This window comes from Syngnathus floridae, chromosome 12 (assembly GCF_059516105.1).
Source record: "Syngnathus floridae isolate MCC-2025c chromosome 12, RoL_Sflo_1.0, whole genome shotgun sequence".
Classification (NCBI taxonomy): Eukaryota; Metazoa; Chordata; class Actinopteri; order Syngnathiformes; family Syngnathidae; genus Syngnathus; species Syngnathus floridae.
In genome coordinates, this window is record NC_142424.1 from 10,539,101 (window position 1) to 10,555,000 (window position 15,900).

At 38.0% G+C, this 15,900-nt stretch overlaps 1 protein-coding gene across 3 annotated transcripts in view; it reads left to right on the forward strand.

The window, feature by feature from the left end:
* Positions 1–478: 478 nt before the first annotated feature.
* tln1 (talin 1) overlaps positions 479–15,900 on the forward strand; it is a 102,080-nt gene continuing 86,658 nt past the window's right edge. For 2 of the 3 annotated variants that reach the window (XM_088391225.1, XM_088391227.1), the window contains exons 1-2: positions 479–640; positions 15,582–15,634. The gene's annotated coding sequence lies outside the window, so the exon portion shown is untranslated. The remainder of the gene's footprint in view (positions 641–15,581; positions 15,635–15,900) is intronic. The other variant, XM_088391226.1, reaches the window with a different exon arrangement.

Sequence of the window (15,900 nt, forward strand, 5' to 3'; positions counted from 1 at the left end):
GGTTTAAAAAGCGAGGTCACATTTTTTCTCATAATAATTACTATTTGGAAAGAATTTATGCATCTGTATTTTTAATTTATTTTAGGTGCCTTACTATCTCAAATTAGATTATAGTTTAGCTATTTTTCTTGACAACGTAGCAAAAAAAGTTATTATATTTAAAAAATGTTGGTGTCTAAATTGCCGTTTTTGGAACGACCTTGTCATTTCAGATGTTATCTGAGCACCTCCCCTACATACCACGAGATGGCACAAAAGTAATGAACCTCGTGCAGCACTTTGAACGTTCCATATAATCTTAGATTATTTGTTTTGATATTGCAAAACAGAATCGCTCTCACTAACGTAGTATTACATTTATTTTGTTTGACAGTCACAGATTAGCTTCAAGATCTGGCCTGCTGATCTGCTGAGACACCCACCCGTCCCAATGCAGTCATGCAGTATGCATCCAGGGAGGAGTTTGCAGCAACCACTACCCTGAGCGGATAGGGAGGGGAAGTTAGAAAAAAAAGGTCGCCAACTGCCCATTCTCCCTCCTCAAACTTGCTCTGTTTCTTGGATTAATTGAAGTCACCAGAAAATTGTTTCATTGAAATTCCAAGGGACCTGTCGGTGGCACTGTTAACAGCGCGCTCAGGTAGGATTTATGTTTTTAACTTTGAAAAGTTTCCACCGTTCTTGCAAGACTTGACGTCACCAGAGACTCGGCGTGGAAACGAAATAAAAAGTTAGTGACGCTGATTTGTTTATCATTGGTATTTGTTGCAGTAAAAATTTAATCGTGTGGATATATCTTTAATTCCTAAATAGTTTCCACTTCTACGCAGCGGCGTGCAGTTCTCATGGATGGCTAGTGGAAGCTAACTGCGCCTTTCCTCTTCGTTCTCATACGTAGCAGGACGGCTGTACTCGTACGCTGAAGAGACCAACGAGTTATGACGTGTGCATACTTATATAGAGAAAGCTAAGACGTATTCAATTGTAGTAGTAGTGGGATGACGAGTGTGTCTTCTCATGTGTGTGTTGTGGGAACTCATGTTGTTCTGAACATTTCCGTATTTCCACCTCGTTTTCTCCCCTTTTGAGACCTTGTGTTGGGGTGTTTGGAGAACCGGGAGTAAATGACCAGCTAGCATTATTTCATTTGGGTTGAAATAAGATGAGCCTAGGGCGCGTTGTGCTTTAGACAGGACAAAGCTTATAGCCTCTGGGTGTCAATTCTAGCACGGCTATGTTGAGAGGGTGTGACAACTGTGGAGGAATTTGCGTTCATAAATCTCTACTTTGATCAGGAATTCATTGTCATTGAGGCTACTAGGCAGGTTTGTCAAAACCTTGTATGGGCATGTTGCATAAACACACTTTGGTGTTCTCTTCATTATTTATTTACTGTATCAATATCATAATTCCACTTATCACAATAATAACATCAGCATTGAGGTGGTTATTCTCAAAAAGAATTTAGGCTGCAGCTCACCCAGTTTGCTCTGATCTGTTTACCGACAGGCTTCTGTAAGCTGAAGAGCGTTTTATCGATGAACATGCATCTAGTTTGATTCCTCATTGAACAGCAAAGCAAGCATTAACACTATTTAGTTTCTTACATTTACATCGTCATTTGAATTAGAATCTTTTACCACCATTTTAAATCTCAAACTAAAACACTTCACCTCTTTCATTCGTGGCCTAAAATAACCATATCAATAACATGCACATTATGTGACTTGTCGGCGCAAGTAGTGTTGGCTGTTTTGCAGGGTAGTGGATAGGAAGAACCCACCTTGGATAGTCAGCCTGTGGTAAGACTGACTTTGTTTACATGCACAATTTTATAGGATTACTGATGTGTGATCTACCTTTTTCACACTTTTTTGGGGTGAAATTCCAGTTTTTATCTTGTAAGCATAACAAGGTTTTTCCAAACCATGTCTGCCTACGTGTACTGTACAGTGGCTTGGTGGAGGTTCCTCAAAGTAGAGAGGCTTGTTGCAACTTGCTTCTTGCATGTATGGAACAAGCAGAGTGGTAAAAGGGATCATTTTACATCTCTTTGCAATTTGTCTGTATGGGCATTTACTTTAAACTATTGACTTTTTGAAGACGATGTAGTTTACAGGTACAGTAAAATCTTAATTTGGGGAATTGGGGAACGAAAGAGTTAGTCCAGTAGAGTGGATTGTCGGTAGCATTGAAATTGAAGTGCTTTTTTTCCCCCGTAACCCAAGAATACCCAGGACAGAACAAAATGATTGTTTTTCCAAACTTACCTTGTTTTTGCTGAGGGTCGTGGATCTGGTCTCATTCATGAGCCACAATGTTAATGATTCCTTTTTTCACCTCCATTATGATTAGATGCCATGTGTAGGGCGATACAAAAAACAACTGTACACTGTCTAAAAAATAGCATACTCAAGAAACGTGTGCATGACTAGCATCTGAGTAAAAAAATAGGCGTAGTACCTTTTTATAAAAAAGTTGTAATAATAATAATAAGAGTTCTAAAAATATATTCATAGTATTGTACCTTGTTATACATTTTTTATAATAAAAGAGTTCTAAAAACACATTTACAGTATGTACACTTGTACTTTGTTATAAAAAAGTTGTTATACTAATACATTATGTATACTTTAGCTACACGCACACGCACGTATCATATTTATATTATTTATACATTATTTTCTGTCGTTTATACTACGTATTAATATAGTACATATTTACATATTTGAAGCTATTATTTAATGTTCTAATGATAACATAATGCACTTATATGGTTTCATATACACTTATTGATACACAAAAAATGTATGTATGTTAAAAATGAGAGGCTGACACTACTTCGCGGATTTTCACATATCGCGGGTGGTCTTGGAACCAGTTATCCGCGATAAACGAGGGATTACTGTATAGGATATTTTAAAAATAACAAACTCTAAAGAACTTTTGCTTTTATTTGATCAAGCACATAACATAAATAAAATGTTCTCTTTTAGAATTAAAATACAAGATGCCTACCTTAAAATACTTCTGGCAAAAATACATTGAATTACATTTATAAAAATGTGCAAACTTTGTATTGTTTTAAAGTCAACTTTAAAGCGTTTTAGCCTTATCAATAAGTGAATAATGCCAGCTTTTTCCACTGTATGTAGGAATGCTTGGTCTTTAGCGATATCCATACTTCAGTGATTGCGGTCTATCATGCTCCTTTCATGGTTAACTGCTTTTTAGCTGGAGTTTTTGGCTGACACGGTCTAGTTCCTGTCGTAATGCTTGGCATTTCTCCCACTCGACTGGATGATATCAGTTCCATAGTCACTTTCAAAACATGCAAGCCTATTAAAGGTGTCTGAATTAATAGATAGCTCATCAATAATTTGATTACTAATCGTCTCATATTTTATCAATCAAGTCATGCCCGATGACTCCTGGGATAGGCTTCAGCATGCCTGCGACCCCCGTGGGGACAAGCCGTACAGAAGATGGATAGATGGGTAGTTTAGAGCCATTTTTTAACCAAGATTCACCTAATATTCTGATATCAGGCCCTTCAGAGTTATAATTCTTGGATTTCTCTAGCTCTTGATAAAAGCAGACCTTTTTGTTTACTTTTTTTTTTATCACAGAATAGTACAAAATAAACATAATAATAATAAATCAATAAAGAGTAAATGAGGAATTGTTTTTAACACACTTTAGCACAAATGAAATTGTATGCGATCATTCAATTAATCAATGGAGTGGGTGATAGAATATAAAATTTTAAAAATATTCAATTGTGACTAGTCTCAAATATTAATTATTTGCCCAGTCACTTGTTAATACTACCTGATGAGCAGACTTAAATCCACACATCAGGAGTCCTGTACCACTAACAATGTATCTGTTTGCAGCCAAGAGATGGTTGATCAATAACCTCTTGTAAAAAACAATGTTCTGCATACTCTCTTGTGCATGCACTCTGCATGCTAAGACAAGTGGTAGTTGATCAATAACCTCTTGTAAAAAATATTGTTGTGCACGCTCTCTTGTACATGCACTGCTGCATGCATGATATCATTCTGTAGCTGCTGTTTTAATGACATTCACAACAAACCAGCATGGCTTGAAAGTGAGATTCTAAATTATTTTTCTCGCATTCCAAGCTTCCTTGTGCAAAGTACAAAGTAGTCATTGTTTGTTTTTTGTTTTTATTCAGTTGAGGCTTGCCGAAATTGAAGACTGCTTTTATTTATTGCTATTGTTCATCTGCTACCAGGCTCTGCCTATTCCTGTAAAGCTCAGCTTTTCTACCTTATCCAAAATAAAGAACAGAAGCCGTCTTTGGGTGTGTGGAATCCCCCATAGAATAACGACAGAAAGATTGTTATTGATGTGTTGAGATTATTCTGAACATTGTCGTGGACAATTTTCAGATGCGTAAAGGAAGTGACATGCATATATCTTTTGTCCTGTCAGCAGACTTTGCTGCCAAAGCCATCAGCCATGAAAAGCAAAACAAGTCTAGTGTTGTTGTGACTTTTGGCTTGTCACGTTAGGGTTAACCTCTTCTATGTATATTCAAGTGTGTATCTCACTTGTGTCCCCTTTAAATGTCAGACAAAAATGTCACTTTTAACCATAGAGTTGCATTGTTGTTAGACAAGAAATATGCCTGAGCACAAATAACCAACTCAAAATACATGTCTTCACATTGAGGTCATTGTGGTCCGGGTGGTAATTTTACATCAAGTTGCTATGAAACTTGTGGTACATTCAACTTCCTACCTCTTTGAGTGTGCATAAAATACATGAGTATTCTGCCTGGGAGAGGTAAAGAATGTAACCTATAGATTAAAGATTAATTGTTGTAGTTATGCGACTGATATCAAGTATTTGTGATGTATCTGCCGAGCTCTTATAATAGTGTAGTATTAAGGTCAAATATTTAATCAAAAATGAGCTGAATATTCCAGCAGGCAAATTTGAGTGTCCCTCTTTCAAAGTCGGTCAAGTAAGCAGTCCTGAGCCACCAGATAAACAAATTCAGCCTAAAGAGAGGGAGGGAGTAATTTTAGGCTCCTGTCAGTGTGTAGTGTCATGGTCCACATTCACACCAGTTAAGGAGAATAGCTTTTCATTCCAGCGTGCTGCACAGATTGGCTTGTAGTGTTTTCACTCAGCCATATTTGGTCAGGACGTGCTGCCACTCCTTACGCACAAGAAATTATTTCTTAAGACATGAGCAAATTCCTGAGCTTGCGTTAGATGCATAATGAACTCAGAAAAGTATCAATAGTTAGTTGTTATGAAAGATGTTGATTTTTGAAAAATGTCTTATTAGTGTTTTGTTTGGTCTACTCTTCAGTGTAGAGCTGATATTTTCCAAAGGAAATTTTGTAGTGGATGCCCCATGGCTATTCACATAATCGCTGAAAATAAAAGAAAAAATTCTATCAATTGGGGGACAAGCATGACATTTCCTGGGTTGACTAAAGGAAAAAGTGACAATCAATTGAGTGTTAATTTATGTAGATTTTTTTTATGAGATAAACTGAATGTTCTGAACTGTGGTATTGTGGTATTGAGCAGATTATTGCTGACAGGAATAATTGTGCCATAGAGGAGTTCTTTATGGCTGTTGCTCAACTTTCCATTACTGACATCATCTTGTTCTTCAGACCACAAATGAGTTGAGTCTGAATCAACAGCACCTCTGCTGGTTGCAATTGTGTACTCTGTCTTGTGTCAGTTTCTTCCAGACGTGATCTTAACAATCGATTGATATTTTCAGCAATTATTACATCGGCGATTGACTGGCGCCTAGTCCCAGGTTTAACCTGCCTCTTACCCAAAGTCAGCTGGCATATAGGCTCTAACTAGATGTATATTTTTGTTTAAGCACTTTAAATCCAAGATAATTCGAGTGTAGACAGCAACATGAACAACAAATGGAGTTCGCTAAACCTCTAATGTCTTTCTGTTATCCAATACAGGAGACATGAAAAGATGACACTAAATTGAAGACACAATATTCAGCAAAACAATAACACTAAATCAGTTACAATAAAACAAATACTAAGTATAATAAAACTGGTCATTGGAAACATGAACATGTATGTGCCTTTTTTTTCATTAATGAAATTCAAACTGTTCACTCCACCAAAACATATTCCTTAATTTCTTTCTTTTTATAGCGCGATTCTGGCCTTCTGTTTACTCAGTGGTCGTGAACTGTCATTATATTCCAGTGCACTGGATATTTAGCTTCATCCACATTGTCCAAAAATAAATCAAGACAAAATTCCCCTACCATGAATTCCCTCACCTCTTTTTAGATGCGACACTTCACAGCAAAGAATTTGTAAGAAAATAAAAGTCAAACTCTGTTTTATGTGTGACAAACGAGGTTCCTGTAGAAAGATCAACATCGCAGAAGGGTAAACACAGCTGCATAAAAAAAAAAAATCAACAATGAGAGCAGTTTGGTTTAGGCGCGTTCAATTAATGACTTCTCATAGTTAGTGCCACTTTAACATTGAAAGCTTTTTCATTATTTCATTTAATGAAATACTTGTATTAACAATGCACATTTGCTTAATAAAATCCCTTAAGTGGTAGCTGCTGATAAAGCATTTGTAAATTTCAAACATTATGCCTATTTTGATATGACTAGACAAAAAAAACAGTGTGCTCACTTTGAAATAGATGCTAAGGTAGTTTACTACCAAATTTTATTGAATATTGAACCTTCAACATAGATGTGCATAGAGCTAGATGATACAGCCTTAAAAAAAAATTTAGATTTACGATTTTAATTGATGTTTTTTCCTTCTGTAAAATGCAAATGCAAATTCAAAACTTGGTGATCGTGGCAAACCCTGTTAATGCATTGTAATAAAATATTTTAAATATTCAGCCATTTACCATCGCTAAATTAACAAAAAATATTCCCTTTGGCATTTATATATAACAACCAAACTGTCACTCAACACAACACACACAAGGTAACAAACCAGTAGCTGCTTCCAAACAAAATTACCGGAATTGCCGGACTATAAACCGAACCGGATTATAAGGCGCACCAGCTAAAATTCAGGGATATTTCAGTTTTTTTCTTACATAAGCCGCACCAGACTAGAAGCCGCACGTGCACACGAGTTTTTTAAAAAGAAAGACAGTACATAGAAAGCCTTTTTAACGTTTTAATAACATACTTGAACATGTCTTTCTAAACATTGCCTGTGACGCAGCAGTAGTACCGCAGCAACGCGGAAGTGTGCACGCGAGTTATTAGCAAAGAAAGACTGGACACAGAACGTTTTTTTAAAGCTTTAATAACATACCTTAACATTTCTTTCCAAACACTGCCTGTGACGCGGCAGTAATACCGCAGCAACACGGAAGTAACACAGCAAAGTCACTGAGACGCGGCGGTAACACAGCAGCAACACGGTAGCACAGCACTAACAGGGCTGGTTAAAAAAAACATACCAGTAAAAGTAAAGAAAGAGCCGTCTTCATCTTCCTCCTGTGCACTGAAACCATCGAAGTCTTCCTCCTTAGTGTCCGATTGGAATAGCGTTAGATATCCTTCGCCTCACACTTTCTCAGTCTCTCTTTCGTCGTCGCTTTTATGCATTTCTTCGAGTGTGAAGAGGGTCTGTTCATGCTAATCTTATTCATGCACGAAGCGCTAAATTACATTAAACTAGTGAGCGACACGTATAGCTTAAAAGCGGGATCGTGTGCATTTCCTTTGTCCCCCGTAATGACGGTTTGTGTATAAAAGCTTCCTGTCTTTGTGTGAATGCGGGTGTGTGCGTGATGCGCGAGACGATCACGTCTTCTTCGGCGCATTATCTCTTCTTTGTCTGTCTCGCTCTTGCTTCCTGCTAGAGCGCCCCCTGGAGACCGGAGGCCGTAAAAATCCATAAGTACGCTCCAGAGTAGACACAAGATAATGTCATCAACATCGACTGCCTTTGGCTTAAAAGCGGCATCATATGCATTTCTTTTGTCCCCCATGATGACGGTTTGTGTATAAAGGCTTCCTTTCAGTAATGTCCGACTTGATCGCGTTCTGCGTGATGCGCGAAATGTAAACACTAACTAGCGCGTCTTCTTCAGCGCATTATCTCTTATTCGCCTGTCTCGCTCTTGCTTCCTGCTAGAGCGCCCCCTGGAGGCCGGAGGCCGTAAAAATCCATAAGTACGCCGCGCCGCCGTTTAAGGTTCAAAGTAACCTTCTGAATAAAATGCATTAAAAGTTCACATTCATTACAACTTGTTTTTGGTGAGCAAAATGTCAGTTTAAATGCTGATTGATTGGGTTTTAATACAATGCAGATGGTCCAAACAGCGCCACTGCTTTGTGTAATCTCTGAGTGATATGGCAGAGTAAGAGAAAGGGTTTAGAGCACAGGTGTCAAACTGAAGGCCCGGGGGCTAGATACGGCCCGCCACATCATTCTATGTGGCCCGCGAAGACAAATTGTGCATCAAATTCGTGTGTCATTACTAGAATTGCAAATTGTCTTCACTTTTAATATCTTTTTTTTTTAAAACATTTGACCAGTTTTTACTCGTCTGATTTGAAAACGAGTTATTTGTCAGTTTGTTTTGTAGCTTTTACTGTATATAATAGTGTTAAGAGTAAAAGTGATCAAGTCATCACAAAAATCACGAAAAAACATCTTATAGGCTTATAGTCCGGAAATTACGGTAACCTTTTTCCCTAAAAATATGAACAAAGTGCTTCAGGTACATGCCAAGTACGTTACTGGATTTAATAGACATTTTTTGTTGGCAAGAAAAAGAAGCCTGTCTACCACATGAAGCTTTAGGCATGCCCTGGTACATGTTACAATGTCACCCCAACATTGAAAACTCTCCCAGACGGGGCACTTGGGGATAAAGAGGTATTTTAGCCTGTGTTATTCAGCTATGGGAAATTTATGTCATGCTGCTCCGGAGTACAATTCGCATCAGCCATAAAATGCACAATAAAGAGAAAAATAACATGCCTATATAAGTCGCACCGGAGTTTAAGTCGCATTTTGGGGGAAATTTATTGGACAAAATCCAACACCAAGACAGACATGAACCAGCAACAACAGGCTAAACAATACGGTATGCTAACGTGACATAAACACAAATGAGGAGCTGAGAACGGGCCTGACGTAACATTAACTGTTATCCAAATAACTATAGCATAAATAACACCTTTATCAAACCATCTCCAAATCATTAAATCTATCGATCGAATTCTTCGACCTTTATGTCAACAATGCCGCGTGTGCGCCGCGCCGCTGACGTCGGACTCGTCGTCAGTTGCAGTTCAAATTATTCCACAGGCCCATATAATGATTTATAAACTATATATCAAATAACTATTATATAAACAACAATATTATCAAACCATCTGTGTCACTCCAAATCATTAAATCCATCGATCGAATTCTTCGTCCTTTATGTAAACAACGCCGTGTGTGCGCCGCTGACGTCGGACTCGTCGTCAGTTGCGGTTCAAATTATTCCAGTGGCCCATATAACGATATATAAACTATATATCAAATAGCTATAATATAAACAACAATTTTATCAAACCACCTGTGTCACTCCAAATCATTAAATCCATCAATCGAATTCTTCGTCCTTTATGTAAACAACGCCATATGTGCGCTGCGCCGCTGACGTCGTCAGTTGCAGTTCAAATTAGCGAGTAATCCCGCGCTACATCACGGTTCGTTTTTCGCGGTTTCACTACATTGCGGATTTTTGAATTATTAAAATTTGTGAATAATTTCACATATAAGTCGCTCCTGAGTATAAGTCGCACCCCCACCTAAACTATGAAAAAAACCCGCGACTCATACTCCGAAAAATATGGTAGTTGGATAAGAAGCCATACATTATGATTTCACACTAATAAATCCTGGTGAAATTTGTAATACATTTGGATAAGCAGTAGTACTGATTATACAGTGATGCCATGAGATTTCATTCATTTAGTGCAGGGGTGGGCAATTAATTTTTACAAGGGCCTACATGAAAAACCTGAGTTGTGTCAGAGGGCCACACCTACGATAACTTAAACCTGCTCAATTTTCTTTCATTGTAAAATGCCCAAAATTATTTATTTTATATAGTTGGTACTGGTAATTAGAAGAATATAATTATTATGTTTATATTTATATTAAGCTATGTGAAATTGTGGTGTATAGGTCAAATAAAAAAAACAATCATTAATCAGTACAATTTATTCTTAACTTCTTTCACTTTTCCTCAAATGACAAAGCCGCTGCATCTCTGGGTGTGAAGTTTGATAAAAAATCCTTGTTGGGCTTGCAGTTTTGCTAGCAATGCATCAGCCTCTGATGCGCCCTGTTTATCAAACAGATGTATTTTTTCTCATGCTTGGTCGTGTAGTGGCGACTCAAATTATATTCCTTAAACACAGCGACCTGTGTACCACAAATCAGGCACACGCCTTTACCTTTCATTTCTGTATAGAAATACTTGGCAGTCCATGTCTTGTTGAAAACACGGCGCTCCTTGTCAATTTTTCTTTTCTGAGGGTCAGCACACATTTCTTAGGCAGCATTACTTCGCACTGTTCACCTTCACGCACAGCTCACATACACGTACGCTAGACGGAAGTGCGACGCCTTTCAAAATAAAAGCAAAACAGTTGTATTGCACGCACTACACAATTTTTTTCTTTTTTTTTTAAATTAAGTAGTAATCAAATATAATTTACGATTGGCCTCATGCAGGCCGGACAGGGACGCACAAAGGGCCGGATGTGGCCCGCGGGCCGTAATTTGCCCAGGTCTGCATTTAGTGACTCAAAACACTAGCTCAGGTCATCTTTCTCCATTGAAGCAAATGTCAATGTGATTAATCACCGTATTTTCCGGATTATAAATCACAGTTTTTTTCATAGTTTGGCCGGGGGAGTGACTCGTACTCAGGGTTGACTTATGTGTGAAATTACACTATACATTACATTATATCATTTCACATGTCATTTTCACACAAACCCGCAAGAGGGTGCTCTAGGCCAGTGGAATAATTGGAACCGCAACTGACGATCAGTCTGACGTAAGCGACATAGAAGAGGAAGCGCTGCGTCTTCTACTTTTGGGTTAGCAGAGCTGTTTATAAGTGACACAGAGGATAACAATTTTGTTGGATTTAATGATTTGGAGTGTCACGAATTGTTTGTTAACTTGTTAGCATGTTATTTATGCTATAGTTATTTGAATAGCTCTTACGTCAGGGATGTTCTTAGTTTCTTGTTTATGTGTTTATGCAACGTTAGCATACCATACCTTCAGCCTGTTGTCGCCTATTCTGTTTTTATTTTAAATTGCCTTTCAAGATGACATGTCTGTTCTTGGTGTTGGATTTTATCAAATAAATTTCCCCCAAAAATGTGACTTATACTCCGGTGCGACTTATATATGTCTTTTTCTTTTTTATTATACATTTAATGGCTGTGCGACTTAGACTCCGGCTCGACTTATTGTCCGGAAAATAGGGTAATTCCAGTTCACTACAACGACTCTGATGTAAACAGTATACGTTGTCAGTCGGCTACGGAATCTGTAAAGGGGCAAAAATAGATGATGTTAAAAATAAATCCATTTGACCCCCGAAAAACAATTCATCAATCAAATCAGTCAATTGGACAGCCATAGTATAGCATTGCTTTATGATTTTGCTACAGTAGCACAAGGCTGCCTGGCTGTCTATATATCAACGTCATAGGCAGAGATAGACATGAAACAGAGATACTGTTTGTATGATCTCATTGACACTATTCTGGAAAGCCATTCATCACATCTACTGCCCGTCTGTCAACACTAGCATACTTTGACCGAGATTAGTTGGCCCTTCACCTTCTTTTTCTCAACAAGCAATTCCAGAATTGCATTCACTGACAATGCAATATTTAGTGTGACCCAACCTTCTGACAGATAAAAATTCTGGTCTCTGCAGATGACCCACTGTGCCTTGTCTCATGACGCCACTCCAATGTTGCCAAAAGTGATATCCAGAGGTACAGTCAAATTACTCTGGGAATATATTGAACTCTGGCCCATTCAGTTTGTGTGTGTGTCAGGCAAGGCAAACACAAATGGGAATTGGAATTTGAAAAGCTATCTCAAGATGGATGGTTATTGTTGTTTGTCAAATCATTTAGATTTGTCTTAATAACTGGTGGTGATTATATATAAACATTGCATACATGAGCACGTCCTTGCACAGAAGCAACTCTACCAAGTCCTTCACTTGCTACTATCCTGGGTCCAGGGAAGAATGCTGCGCTTGAGTAAGGTGCGGGCCATTTATGTGAAGCGAAACAAGCGTCACACCCATTTCCTAACAATAAGATTCAAGATTCAAGAGTTTTTTATTCGCCATGTTTGAGCGTGCCAAACAAGGAATTTGACTTCGGTAAATCACAGCCTCTGTTCAACATTTAGGTGACTAACAACAACACTCAGGACATGTGAAAAATGGAAGATATTCTCAAACATCCCCTGATCTTAAACTCCCAAGAGGGCAAGGAAAAACTCAAAACTCCAGCTAGGGGAAATGAGAAACCTTGAGAAAAGATCACAGATGGGAGGGTCCCTCTTCTAGGATGACCAGGCTGCAATGGATGCAGAGAGGACACATAGTACAAACAGTGTAGACAAAAAAGGTGTGGAGAGCAGGATGTTATTGCACAGTAATCACTCTGAGACTCTAAGAGTGGTGTGAGTTCATCAGAGCAACAGCCTGGGGGAAGAAGCTGTCTCTGTGTCTGCTGGTTTTAGTGTAATAAAGTTGTGAAATGTACTAGAGCAGTAGTTCTAAACATTTGTCAATTTAGCGCCTGCATTTTCCTATTACTGCAAAGCTACGACCCAATTTTTTTTAGATAAGAGCAATAACTAAAATGTGTTGTTCTAAAAAAAAAAAAAAAAAAAAAAAGCCTTTGAAAATGTACTGAATGTCGCCTCTTAGTATCACCGTATTGGCCCGAATATAAGACGATGTTTTTGGCATTGAAATGAGACTGAAAAAGCGGGGGTTGTCTTACATTCGGGGTCTAGACATTATACCCATTCACTTGTGTGCAGCGGTAAGTTAAAGGTTCCTGGTATCGACTGAGTATGTTGCTGTGATCGTGTGCGTCTTTGACACAAAGTGAGTATATACATTTCATTGTTACTACTGTCTACTGTTGTGCCGTTTGTCTGATCGCGGTTTGTTTCTTGAGTGCGCCGTTTGATTGATAGCTTCGGCGTCCTCCTTTAAGTTTGCCTAGCATCGTACGAGTAGCCGTTACACAGCGGCACGGTGACTAACGGTCGCCAGCAAATGTATTTTGTTGTCTCGATGACTTATGTTTGGTGTGTTGAGAGTATTTCATTTATGGTTATTTTGTATAGCGGAACCGTTACACGCAGTTGAGCCACAGTGCCTGTTACTTTTTTGCCAATAATTCAGTAAAGCAATCAAAACTGAACCACGTCTTCCCTCCTGTGTTCTGACCGACACCCGCGGGCAAAAAGAGCATAACCATCCGAGTTATGGCTCAGGCTCCCCAACAATAGCGGTAGCTGCGTTATTTTATTGCAATGTTTTTCCTTATTCAGATTTGTTTCAAGACTACAGTTACAGTTAGACTTCACTATTATGGTTAATGCAGTTATTGAAATTTTGTTGTTTTATCACAGTATTTATTTACATTTCAAAAACCAGAAGCCATTCATTTACAAATGTGTTTGCACTTTAGTTTACATATTTAAATGTTCAGATATTAAGATGTGATAGACAGTTTTTGCATGATTTGAATGAGGCAAAATAACATGCTTTTTCTCTCGAATATATTGTTATAATCATTTGTTTCAGATGTAATAATTTTCTGTATAAAAATCAAATTTGGTGTTCAAAAAGTCTTTTTTCAAACTTGAGTCTTGAAAAAGAGGGGGTCGTCTTATAATCAGGGTCGTCTTATATTCAGGCCAATATGGTCCACTTTTGGGCCATAACCGACCAGTTGAGAATCACCGTGCGAGAGTGCTGTATGGCTTGCCCAGTGTGAGTGTATCATTAGAATATGTATAACAAACAATTCCACTATGCCATTTAATGATAGCACCACAATTACAAAATAGCATTACAATAAACTTGAAAAGGTGCACTCTCACATCAAGCGATTTTGAACATAATTGACTGGCTACCATATTATTTATTCTAGAGTTTATACAAAGACCAACGGTATTGTAGTAACTATCAATGCAGAGGAGCAGTTTTGAATGTAAAAAAAAAAATTTCCGGCTGCAAAGATAAGTTAGATCCTTCTGCTAATACTGATGGACAGTTCCGTCAGTTCAGGCGGTCCGAATGGATGTGAGTGGGTGAAATGTGTCTGAGTGATGCTGATAGAAGGAATTTGACCTGCAGTGTGACAAGTGACAAGAATGTTATCCCTCTGTAACGGAAGGAAGCATGACCTGACAAAAGAAAAAAGTCAATAAAAAGACTTCTACAGATGCGATTTTAAAAGACAGCAGGTGGAGGGGTTGGCCAGCCACCAGAAAATCTAATTCAAAAAAATTATGGCTTAAGCCTTGAATTAAAAAAAAAAAAAGTGTAAAGATTTCATTTTTTTTTGTCTCAGGTAAACATTTATTTGGCTAGCATGGTCAGGAAGGAGGTTGTGCTAGCCATAGCAATGACGTTAACACATAGCATAACGGTAACACTCTGCTAGTGGTGAGACCAAATTTGCAAAGGCAATTTAAGCTGCAAAAATGACTGCACAGTTTTGTTGAACAATTTATTGTTGCAAATGTGAGTGATGTCATGCATGCTGTGATAATGACAGCTATGATCCTTATGACCTCATCTGGTAAAAGGAGATTCCAAATTTCTGTAAAAGCTTCAAATGTCATAAGCAGCAAGACTGAATGAAACTGCAACTACTATCTGCAAAGTAGTATGGTATGCTTTCTTTTGTTAATCCACAGTATATGTAAAACATATCCACCTTACTCCTGAGGTCTTTTGCTCAAATTTATTTCAGTGACCATTGTGAGAATTTTCTTCATTAACACAGCGGTACAAACATTTAGTGAAGGTGTTATTCTGGCGTATTGACTGTGCATTCTTCCTCATTTGTCAGTTATGTCACTGGAGCAGACACTTGTTATTTTTTCATTCTGACTGTTGTCAAAAATTGTTTTGTGAATCTCAAGACTGCGTTGCCAATCGTTCTATCTTTATTTACTTATTTTGTTTACTTAAAAAAAAATAAACATGAATACTTAGAAGACTCAAGCTACCATTTAAGTTTTTTCGTCAGCTCAAGATGTGTTTAAGACACAGCAGACAGGATACGCTGCTTCCATCTGAATTATGGGGGGGTGTAGACTGCTGGAATGTCCTTTTATGGCATAGAAGCGCTCTTTAAAACAGGAAATGATGTAATGAGTAAGTGAGGAGGAGTATTTCTTGAGCTCCCTAACTGAACAGAGAGGCACTCAAAACATGACTTGTTTTATTGCAAATCAAGCACTGTCTTCTTTTACTTTTAGGGAGAAGAAAGACAGAATTCATCAACTGACAGTGCAGCCAGTACATTTTACAGGTACTAACCTTGTTCACCAGCATCTCTTATAATCTAAATGTGTATGTCAAATAAAAATAACAGGACCTGAAATTTCCTAAATAAAATTTGTAATCCAAGAGGCGGAATGCGCTTACTGTATACTAAAAAAGATTTTCTCCATAGCTACTGTACACCCCCACCATCCATCAAGGGTGAATATAAAAAGTGTAACCGGAAGTGATTCAGAAAAAGCAGGATGTTGAGGGTGTCAGGGCGTCTGTGTTGTGACATTCTGTCCATGTGAA